The sequence below is a fragment of the Emydura macquarii genome, unplaced genomic scaffold (genome assembly GCF_026122565.2).
Source record: "Emydura macquarii macquarii isolate MOO-44397 ecotype Brisbane River unplaced genomic scaffold, CSIRO-AGI_Emac_v2 contig_2171, whole genome shotgun sequence".
NCBI lineage: Eukaryota > Metazoa > Chordata > Testudines > Chelidae > Emydura > Emydura macquarii.
In genome coordinates this window covers 2,291,733-2,302,974 of record NW_027132308.1, presented here as the reverse complement: position 1 = coordinate 2,302,974, position 11,242 = coordinate 2,291,733, and the positions used below count along the sequence as shown (strand labels likewise).

General features: G+C 39.2%; 1 long non-coding RNA gene across 2 annotated transcripts in view; it reads left to right on the top strand.

Annotated features, from left to right (window-relative positions):
- Positions 1 to 9,546: 9,546 nt before the first annotated feature.
- LOC137160204 (uncharacterized) overlaps positions 9,547 to 11,242 on the top strand; it is a 44,941-nt gene continuing 43,245 nt past the window's right edge. For both annotated transcript variants that reach the window (XR_010921804.1, XR_010921805.1), the window contains exons 1-2: positions 9,547 to 9,651; positions 10,278 to 10,484. This is a non-coding gene — a long non-coding RNA (uncharacterized lncRNA). The remainder of the gene's footprint in view (positions 9,652 to 10,277; positions 10,485 to 11,242) is intronic.

Below are 11,242 nucleotides of genomic sequence, written 5' to 3'. Positions count from 1 at the left end.
TCAGTTTTTAAAGTGTGTGAAATTTTCTGTTCTGATAAACCCGGGACAAAAGCAGAATGAATTTAGTGATGTTAATTAATTATTGAGCAGTTTGAGAGGCAGCTGAAATTCAGCCCCAAATGTCTAATAATCAAACCCTCTGTAGACCATCTTGTTGATTATAAACACATTCTATTCAGAATGGATTTTTCTTGTCATACATCCATATGCGTATAAATTCAAGAAGAGATAAGCATGCAGTGAACTTCAAGTTTAAAATTTATTATGATGGACATACCCTAGCTTATCCCTGAGCTACATCCAAATTGAATAGTGCAGATGGAACACATGGGAAATGGATAGCATCCAAATGCAATACTATATGGTACAGCTATTCTGTTTTATTTTTAACCACCAGACTATTATTTGAACTGCAAAGATAATATGCAGGAGAGGAAAAGAAAGATTACCTTTCCAAGCTATGATTCTCTGTTTTATTCCTGCAAACAAGAAAAATGGCATAAAATCTAACTCACATACAGCAGCAAGTTTATTTTTCTGTTTTCTAACAAGGAGCCCTACTAAATGTGCTTTCTTGACAGAGAAAAAGTTACACTAGGTTTCTTTGCCCTCAATGGATATGATTTTGATAGGAGCAGGGAGTGGACAAAGTTTTTACAGAGAAGTTTTGGATAAGTCACGAACTTCTTAAGCAATGAAAAATAATAAACATTTGTGTAGATAGCTGTTTCTCCTAAGTCATAGCTTTGTGTATTGTAGAAAGGTGCTGTGGCCTTCCTCCGAGCCAGGGCCCGAAGAAGGGCCACACCTGCGGGGGCAGACAGTGAAAGAGCCGGCAGCCCAGTCTGCCCAGCAACCGGGAAGCTGGCTCGCAATAGGGCCTGCTGGCCAAGGCTGAGACTACAAAAAGCAGGCCCCACAGCTCAGAGTGGAGGAAGCTGCTGCTGGAGGCAGATGTGCGGCCCTGCTGGCTACAGCCTGAACTAGGCCGGGCCGCTGACAGGAGCGAGCGCCCTCCAGGGCGGAGATCCCAGGAGCAGCTCCAGAGACCAACCGCTAAGGGTTGGGTAGGGCCCCTGGGCCCACTAGACTGGCCAAGGCCTACAGGCCTCCTGGACTGGGCCAAGCCTGTAGGCCCCAGTAATTGGACTGAGTTCCCTAAGCCGGAAGGCTGGGAGACCCCTCCCGAGGCCGGACCTGACCTAGAGGAGCTGCCTGAGACCGAGCCATTCCCCCAGATGGGACAAGACTTAGAGGAGCTGCCGGAGGCCGAGCCATTCCCCGAGCCCTGGGACCTGGAGGAACTGCCCTAGCCGAGGAGCTTCCCGCCTTGCCTCCTGTGGATGCCGAGGGACTGGTGAGTCTGCCGCGGGCGGTCTACCCCAGTGACTCTGAGGAACCTACAGATGCAGGTATCTGGGGATACGGGGAGGAAGTAGCCCAGGGGTGGCCATAACTTTGGCTGAGACAGTGGCAAGCCCCAGTCAGCGTGTTGCGGCAGGAGCCCCTCTGACTTAGTGGCACGCCTTTGCCACTGCTAGGGCCCTGGGCTGGGACGCAGTGGAGTTGGGTGGGCCTGCGTCCTCCTCCCCTTGCCACCCAGAGAGTGAGCACCGTCCCCAGCACTCTTGAATTGAAACCACTGCCTTGCTCGCCCGCCCTGCCTGAGGGCCGGGGCTACAGACTGCCTTGCTCACCCACCCTGCCTGAGGGCTGGGGCACCAGACTTATTTTGCAGCAAACATTCCCCTTTTTGGAAGCTGTAGTGGCCTTCCTCCGAGCAAGGGCCCGAAGAAGGGCCACAACTGCGGTGCCAGACAGGCCCCCATGTTACTGTGTGTGTGTGTGTACATACATACATACACACAACACATTCATAATGTAGCAGAGAAATTGCAGAGGCCTCTCTGACTCATTGGTAACATTCAATGTACAGCAAAAGTTGACTAACAAATAAAAGAACATTTTAAGTGAAAGTGTGGAAATACTGGAAAAATATATTCAGTTTCATGTCTAAAAATCCAGTTTTTTTATGCAAATTGAAAATACCAGTCCATTTTTACCTGATTGGGCTTTTTGTGGTTTTTTTAAATACACTTGATCACCACTTAATGTTTGTACAAGTATCCAATCAAGAATCCAAGAAGGTAGTGAGGGGATTTCATCTCTGCCATGACTTTCAGGCTTCCTGGGTGGTGTTCCTACCTGTTGTGGAATGATATGCAGCTGCATAGGTCACAGTGGCCAATGCCAAGAAATAAGTAACCTAAAAGACCATTCTTATTAATGTAAGGAGATTAAACCATCACCTCTTTCCACAGGAGTAAAGGCAGAGCTTTTGCATAACCCCTTTTTTGTGATGAAAATATGCATTTCAGAGAGCTTTAAAAATGTAAATTATAACAAACATCCAGGTCTCCCAAACATCTGTCTGTAGTTCATCATTCATTTACATTAACAAATGTTTGTGAAACACTCAGATACTATAGTAATAAACATCACAGAGGAAAGTAATAATGCTGTGTTCAGAGAAAGTTTGAACAGTGTGTAGTAAGTAAGGCATAGGGCACACACTGAATAATGAGGATAAAACAACAAACAAAAAATGAATAGTTAATTAACAGTAATTAATTGAGCCCCAGCCATTCCATGTATTCATGTGGCAGAGATCCTGTAGAAAAAATAGCATGTGATCATGTAATTAAAGACTTTATCATGCATACACACATGAGGGCTGAATTAAGGTTGCACAGACATCCTTAATTCTAGCATTTCCTAATGTTTGAGTGCCTGACTTTGCAACCTTAGCATTCTTTTAATGTGGTATTTTTGTGTGTGCATATAATATTGTATTACTTTCTATTCTGTATTTAGTGGGAGATTGATTCTGTATTTAGTGGGAGACTGACCCTTCACAACCTATAAAGGGAGAGAGGACACAAGGAGCCTACCCTCCCCCATAACTTCCCTCTATAAAGGCCAGCCACAACCTGGCTGTGGAACACAGGGGTTGGATAGCCACCCAAAAAAGGAGGTGCAAAGAGTAGCAGACACTGCATTCTCTCCCAGGATGGCGGAATTTACTGCTGCAGAACGTACTCTATAGGATTCCCTGTGGGCCTTCTGTCTGAGTATGTCAGAATTCTTCCTGCGGAAATTTGCTCCAAGGCAGTCCTTCTTTCTGTCATTCATAAAATGTCTCTTGACCCATGGTCTAATTCTCATCTTCTTATCATATTATTTTATCTGTGTTGTATCTGTTCTCTATTGTATTTTCCAAATTCAGATCAATATTTGGAAAAAAATACTTAATTATCATTCTTTAGATCTTTTTATTAAAATGATTATTTTGCTGTATTGTGTGCATATTTTCTATGAAGGAACTAAGTTTGTCTGTATAAAATGACTTGGTTCTCTCATGGCATTCTCTTCAACAATCTGCATTCCTCAAGCATACTAACAAGTGAGAAAAGATCTATAATAATAATCTGACATTTTTGTTGTGGTTTTCAGATCTAAGGATCCAACTGCTTTACAAATGAGGGGCCTGATCTACAGTGCAGTGTTTGCTCCTCTTTGCAATTCAAGTCATTTGGATCTCAGTATCTGGAGGTCTTGTGGGACTGAATACCATACACTGTGTATACAAATCACTTCGTCACAATGAATTTTTTTCTCCAAACAGTTAAGGAGTTCTTATTTCTTCCATCAGTGGAGTCAGGTAACTCCCCTTTGGGGGAAAAAACCAAAAGGTTCAAGCCAGAAACTCTGAAGATTCACTTAACATGCCCACTGTTCTTGTGACAGATATTACAAACACATGTAATATATTTGAGACTATAGTATCAACTTCATAAATGTTGTCTGTACCTCTGTGAACAAGGAATTCTATACTGGCTCCATGGGAGAGGGCTACTGAACTCCTTCCAGGAACTAAAATCAGTAGGGGGTAATTAGTGCGGAGCTGGAAGAGGTAAATAACTCCAGAGAATTCCTGCCCATGGGGTGAATTGCATATACTGGATCAGACCTGGTTAAAGAGGCCCAGGCGACAAAGAAAGAGCTTGTGTTATAAAGGACCAGCTCAAACTGTCCTGAGGTTCTAACCAGAAGGGCAAGCACTGCTGGATGGGTTTGAAGAATCTTGAAACCTACCAGATTCCCTATGTAGAAGATGGGTGACCTCTGGTAGTTTAGCATATATGTAGACCTTTTGTTGTTTTATAATATGTTTTCTCTGTAATGCTTATTTCCTAAAATAAATGTGCTTTGCTTTGGGAAAGCTGGCTGGTCTCTGGTAACAGTCATAGCCCCTGGGAGGAAAAAAACAAACCTGCAGGTGCTGAGCTAAGTCAGATCTGCTAGGAAAATCACAGTGAATTGGAAGATGGAGGGGGCAAACCCTAAGTCCCTGATCTGGAGAGAGAGGAACACAGCTCCCTGCATAGAGAAGTAGAGGCTAGAGGTCTGAGACCTAAGGGGCATCCATTGTGTCAGCCATGCACAGGACTGACAGCTGCAGTCCCGACATTCATGGGGGCTGACAGCTCGCGACCCCCCCCCCCCCACATAATAACCTTGCGACCTCTTGAGGGGTCCTGACCCCCTATGTGAGAACTCCTCCTTTAAAAGGTGAAATAACAAAATAGTAATTGGCTGTAGACCTTTATTAGACAAGCTGCCAAATTCCAGAAGAAATTTCTGCTGTGGATTCTATCGTCAGTGTCTTATAACTTCAGGATCATATTTTACCTCTGTCTGTGGAGCCTTGTGCAGACTGCAGAGGGTTAAGAGGTATGGTTACCTTGAAATTATGATGGATTTCAGGGCTATCAGCGCACAGGTGCTTTGCCTCTGTGCACTTTCCTGGCCCTTACAGTTCTTCTTGCACTTTGGCACTGTTGGGAGATCCAAGTATATTGGGGGTGTGGTATTGGCTAGAATATACTCTTCTACTATTTAAAATGTAATGCATCAAGTTATTCTCTTACTCAGCTATTGAATACATAAATGTTGGATTCTAATCACAGTTTGAGCATTTATCAGTTACAGGAATCAGTTGTAGAAATCTAAAAATGACAACAGTAAGGATTTATTATGTTTGCGCTATTTTCTACTTCCTTTACTATATGTATCACAACATGAATTATCAGAATTGGTATAGCTGCTATATTCTGTGAAATATTATAACATACTGGAAAACAAAGAAGAGGAGGAGGTTTGATTATCTTAATATTCCACATTGCAGCTGGCTGGCTCTGTGAACCTGTACCTGCATATTTTTGAAATTGTGCCAATAAACAGGTGTAGGTGTAAGGAATTGCCAGCAGAGCCAAATGCAGAATGTTAAAAATGACCCATAAATCTTTAGATTCTTCAGTCAAGGATTATAACTAGAAAAGAAAATGGCACCAAAATAATTTATTGTAATGACACAGACTGTAACAAAGGGGAAAAAAGGTATAAATCTCAGTCATTATTTTGAGAACTTCAAGGTCATAATCTTTTGCTTGCCTTCGGATGTTGTAGGATGGAATTAAAAGATAATACTGAAGTTATCATATAAATTAGTTAATTTTATATGATTTTTGCATTAAGGCTGCAATTCTTGTTACTAGAATTGAATGTGTTTTGTATTTTCTCCACTCATTTCAATTTTAAGACTGTCATGCAAATGGCTTACATTGAAGAATGAGAACTGATTTTCATTCTTGTTCTCATCTTCATTCATATGACAAAAATCATCACCAAAGCAGAAAACAGTACAGATGTAATCCATTCTAATGTCACATGTAATCCTTTCTAATGTCATAAATCATAAAAAGAAAATAATAAGGTAACAATATATGTTTATGACATGCCTAAATTACTCATGAGAATAACTACGTTTTGTACCATTTCAAATTCCTATTTGAAGATCAGAATGGTCTTAAAGTAATTCATGTACAAAACATAGTAACAGGAATACAAAATAGTACCTAACTATTTCACTTGGGAATGTTTAAAGCTGCAAATTTTAGGACCTCCACCGATGTCACATGTCATGGCTGGATTGCAGGATATCTTAAGGCAAATGGAAAGTTTTGAAAAGCATTAGTTTCATAAAAAAGAGGCCTCATATACAAAATCCTTGCAAGTGTGCAGGAATATCCCTCTGAAATACCCAGATCCAAACCTACACATACACGTCTTTTATATTAAATTTGACATGCGCTAACTAGAGATCACTAAGTATAGTAAAGATACCTAATCAGTCCAGTCTTCACTCACCTTAAAGCAGAATTTATTGCAAACAAAAACCCTATGTTATGCTATTTAGACCACACAACTAAGCACTCATAAATTAAGAAATAACAAAGTTAAGGTTATGCATGCCCCAGGGTGAGAATACATTATGCTACTATTTAATGACACAGTCACATAGTATTTCTCATATCATACCTTTTCTCCCTGATCCATTCCAATGGCACTTCTCCTTGAAAATGGTTAATTTCATGAGGGGACACAGGCATAGAGAGCTCCCCCACTCTCACACCCTGCCCCACCTCCAAAACCATGGAAGCTATTCAGTAATGCTCCAAATAAAGAGCTTGTGAAGGGCCCCAGTAGGGTTGGGAACATAATCCTGTGTAGCAAGCATGTCCATATTTTTATTATATAACACACACACATTCCAGAGTGGGGGGATTCCCTCTACTTGTGGTAATATAGAGTTCATTCCGAGTTTACAAAAACAAAACAACTAGTTTTGTGTGCTTACTCTTGAGTAGATCATTCACACTTCAAGCAATTAACTGCTACTTCTTCATTTACAGTATATAATATTTCATTAGTTATTGTTTGACAGTGAACTCAGATTACCGGAGCTACTAAGTGTTTACAAGCTTGTGAAAGAATTTTCTTGTCTAGCCCATATTTTATCTCTCTCTGTATCTTCTTTTTTTGTTATAATGGGATGTCAGGTAAGCTGGTCTTGCTTATTACTTTTGTTAATCACAATAATTTTTATGACAACTGGATACCCTGATTGTTGTTTTTACATGAATAATGCTTGACAATATGTTTTTATGTTAAAGTGTGCATTTATATATAGATATCTATATAGATATACACACATCAGTTTCAGGGTGATTAATTTTATTGCTGTACTTCAACATGTAATATATAACATAAAATACCACTTTTCTAGAGTCTCCTGTCTGTCACTGCTAATTACAATTTGCTGACTGTCTCCCAGGTTGAGAATAATTCCTTATTTTGTGGGGTTTGTTTTTTTTAACTTGGTAATGATTGTCAATGCAGCAATGACAAGCTAAAGCAATTAAGAGAAATAATCAAATGATTATTACTTAAAGGGATACTGGTCAGTTTTGTAGACTGAAAGTAAAGGAGAAATCTAATTTCCAAAGCAGATCAATAATGACAGTTCAAGCCCCAAAGACTAAGGGGAATTTCAGGGTTACACATAATTATGCGCACACACAAAGAGGAGACAGTTAAAAAGAATCCCTGTTGAAAAGAATGAGAGTTAAACCTTTCCCTATTGAAGTAAAAGGGAGTTTTTCCATTGACTTCAATGGAGCCAGGATTTCAGTCTTCTGCCTGATTCCTCTCCTTTTCTGGCTTCCCCCCAATCTTTATTTTTGTGATGGAGACTTTTTTGCATTTTAAGTCACATGGGAAAACTATGTATGCATAGTCTTACTTCCCACTTTGGGTCTCTGATATCCCATGAACACCAGTAGCAATGGTGGAATCATGGAATCAGGTCCTGGTAATTCATACCATGTCAGGAGTCTCATCTGTGATCAGGTAAGCAGATGGTATTAAATAAAATTTATAGTGTGTGTAAGGTGGCTATATTAACACTGTGAAAGCAGTGTAATTATCTGGAATTTCTTCCCTTTCTTGTGCTTTATTTCTTCAACTAAGTTGTTATTCTATCATTTTTTACTGTGTAGAAATGGCATTCAAGGCTTTTATATTTATTGCTCTCAATGACCTCAGATTGATATAAATCTTTTTAATAATAAATTGAAAAGATTCTAAGAACTGCCTTACAAACTCAGCCAGGAATCTGAAAACCAAAGCTATGTTTTTTCTTCTGGCTTATGCATCACTGAGCATGAAGATTCTGCAATAAGAACTCAGTTAACAATAATTCAGTTAAGCCAGAATAGAATCCACTTCACTTTACTACTCTATTAGCTCTGCAGTGCTAAAACAAAGTATAAGAAGTAGCTGTTTATTTTAGTTACTAAATTAATCAGGTATGATTCTGAATGCACATGGGTAGCAAATCAGTTGAGTAAGGAGGTATCAGAATATTTTAGAAGAGAACTGAGCTTCAATACTGAATTAATGCTAGTTTTTCACTGTTTATCTTTATCTGTTTGTATGCCTGTCCATCATAGGTATTTGGAAAGTGCCCATTACCAAAACACCTAGTGCACATATGTACATGTACACATACATACACAACCACCACATTCAAAACCTCTCTTCTTGTAATCATTTCAAATTTGAGATGTATTGCGTATTATGATTTTTGTAATGGACGATAACTTGAACTAACACATTTTTTCTCATGTGTAGAGCTCTGTTGTTCATATTAAAAGCAAATATTTGAGGATCTCTAAATTACAATATGTAATATTTAGTCAAGGATATTCAGAAAACTATAGTAAATTAGAATGTCCTGTTCGTAAACTGTTCCTATTCCCCAGGAGTTGTTTTATGACTAATTTAGGTATCCTCCATTATCTAACTACCCAAGATATGTATTACCAGATTTAATTTTAGCACAGAAACTCAATAGATTACATTATGTGGTATATTTCATCCTCTCTTAATTATATCATTTGCCTGACTTTCATTATTGTATCACTGATACAGTGATTTTGGCAAAGCTACTATGATTTCTGTGTGAAGGCATGATTTCAGGGATCACATGTCAAATCAGGAACTGCAGATAAGTCTTACATTTTGAAAATAAAATGTTTCCAATTATATTAAAACTAAACAGAACAACAATACAACAAACAACACCATAATACACCTTGAAAATGAATAGCAAAAGGGCCTGTTCATGGAATACTTTAAAGTTCATGACAGGAACGTAAAGAGAATATTAAGAATTTTAGCCTAGTACTGTTTATCAGTGATTGTCTACACTGTTTTATTTGCCATACACAGTAGCACTATGTATATTTTGATAGGTAAGGATATAAACCATAAATGAAATGTCATAATAATGTGCTATGGTTCAGTGTAAAGCTCAAGTGGTTAGATAACCAAGCTAATTGTTCTGACAGTTAAAAGCCATGTTGTTTTATATCATTCCCAACTACTTTGTCACCAATATATAACAAATGGGACTATATGTCAGGAGTAAGGGCCTACAGCTAGACTGCTTAACCCCTAGACAGTCTAATGAGTGCAGCTGGGCTCCAGTTGAGTTGTCTGATTGGCCCACCTACTTGACTGGCTGAAGAGATCAGCAGATCTGCTCTTAAGACCAGCAGCTGCAGCAGAACCCTGGCTGCTAACAGCATTTGCCTGAAGCTGTGTTTGCTCCTGCTGCGTTCCAGTGCTGTCCTAGACCGACTTTTGCCTTGGATGCAGCCCTGCTTCTGCCTTCCCTGAATCCAGGTAACCTGGTTCTGATCCTTGTCTCGGGTTCGTGACTCTGCATAGGACCTCTGACACTGGTTTCCCTCCTCTGAATGCCTGCTCTGACCAGTACACAAGATTGTCCACATCTTGGCACCTAACACTATTACAATTTACACTAGCTGAAGCTCTGCTCCTAAAATTTTTTAGACTGCATCAGCAGCTTGTCCTGAGATTCCAACTTTAAATTTCAAATACTAGGTTAATGGAATACCAGTGGGTTATTAACTATCTCACTAGAACCTATTTTGTCTGATATTCTGATCCTGGTTCTTTTTGCAAGTACAGTGCATCCCTTAACAGTATAGATGGGCCTGAGCCACAGCTCTAGCTCTGAGCTCCTGGCTTGGGTTTGGGTAATAGTTTACTCAAATCTACCTTTATAATAGCCTCAGTCTCAACATCCCCAAAGAGTGGGAAAGTTTGGAATATTTCAATTTACAAGTTTAGGATTGTTTGGATTCTGGATTTCAATTGTGCCTCTTTGACAGACATGATGTTTGGATCAGACCTATCTCTGTTTAGCATCCACAGAAAATTTTACAGATATTAACTAATATTGCTCAAAACACCCCTGAATTTTGAAGTTGTTTTCTGTTTTACAGATGGGGAAAACTGAGGAAGAGACATATGTAAGAGACTTGTGGCCAAAGAGGGAGTCAGCCCTTTGCTCAGGCCACAACCCTGAGAAAGGCACCGCCAGCCATCCTGGTGCACACCACTGCAGCTTGTCCCTGGCTACCTCATCTTTCCCATTGCTATAGCAAAAGACTAGCATCTATAGAACAAAGCTTATACTCATTCACTTTTAGGTAAGTGTCTTCTGCAAGAAACAAATTAGTATTGGAATTGTGAATGGGCATAGCTCATTTTGATTTACTGTGTCAGCAGGGCTTCTTGATAAAATGATTGCTTTGCTTTATGCATCTGGACATTCATTATTGCTTATATTGCACTTGTTTATGCATAAACAGCAGACAAAGATTTACCGTGGCATTGTAGTGCTAGCAAAGAGAAGCTGAACTGGCATTAACATTATTGGAATATAATTGTTACATAGCAGTCACCTTACAATAGTCTTATTGATTGTATAGTCACTATAGTACATTATGATAACATTTGCAGTCATATTGCTGTTATAAATGTAGTATATTGCAGTTATACTGAAGAGAAAACTTGATCAGAACATACTCCAAAACAATAAACAAAAAAATCCTTCATCTTTTAGAAATCAAGTAGTGGCCATGTAGAAACAATAGTCACTCACTATCACACTGATGAGCAACCTTAAGAAAATCTAGATAATTTTAAATGAAAATATACATTAAATCACTTTATGCTTGCAGTTTTAAAAACACACAAGTCAATATGTACTTTCTGCAATAAATAGAATTTTATTTCTCTGTTTGGCATCACATTGATTGCCATATGCCACATTTATTGCCAGAGTGAGTTTAATCAACGTGCAAATGACATTGACTTGTTTGTTTGGGGTTTGGGTTTTTTGGGGGTTTTTTTGTTGGTTTTTTCTTTTAATGAGTAAAATCCTGGTCAAAAGCAATACACTGAA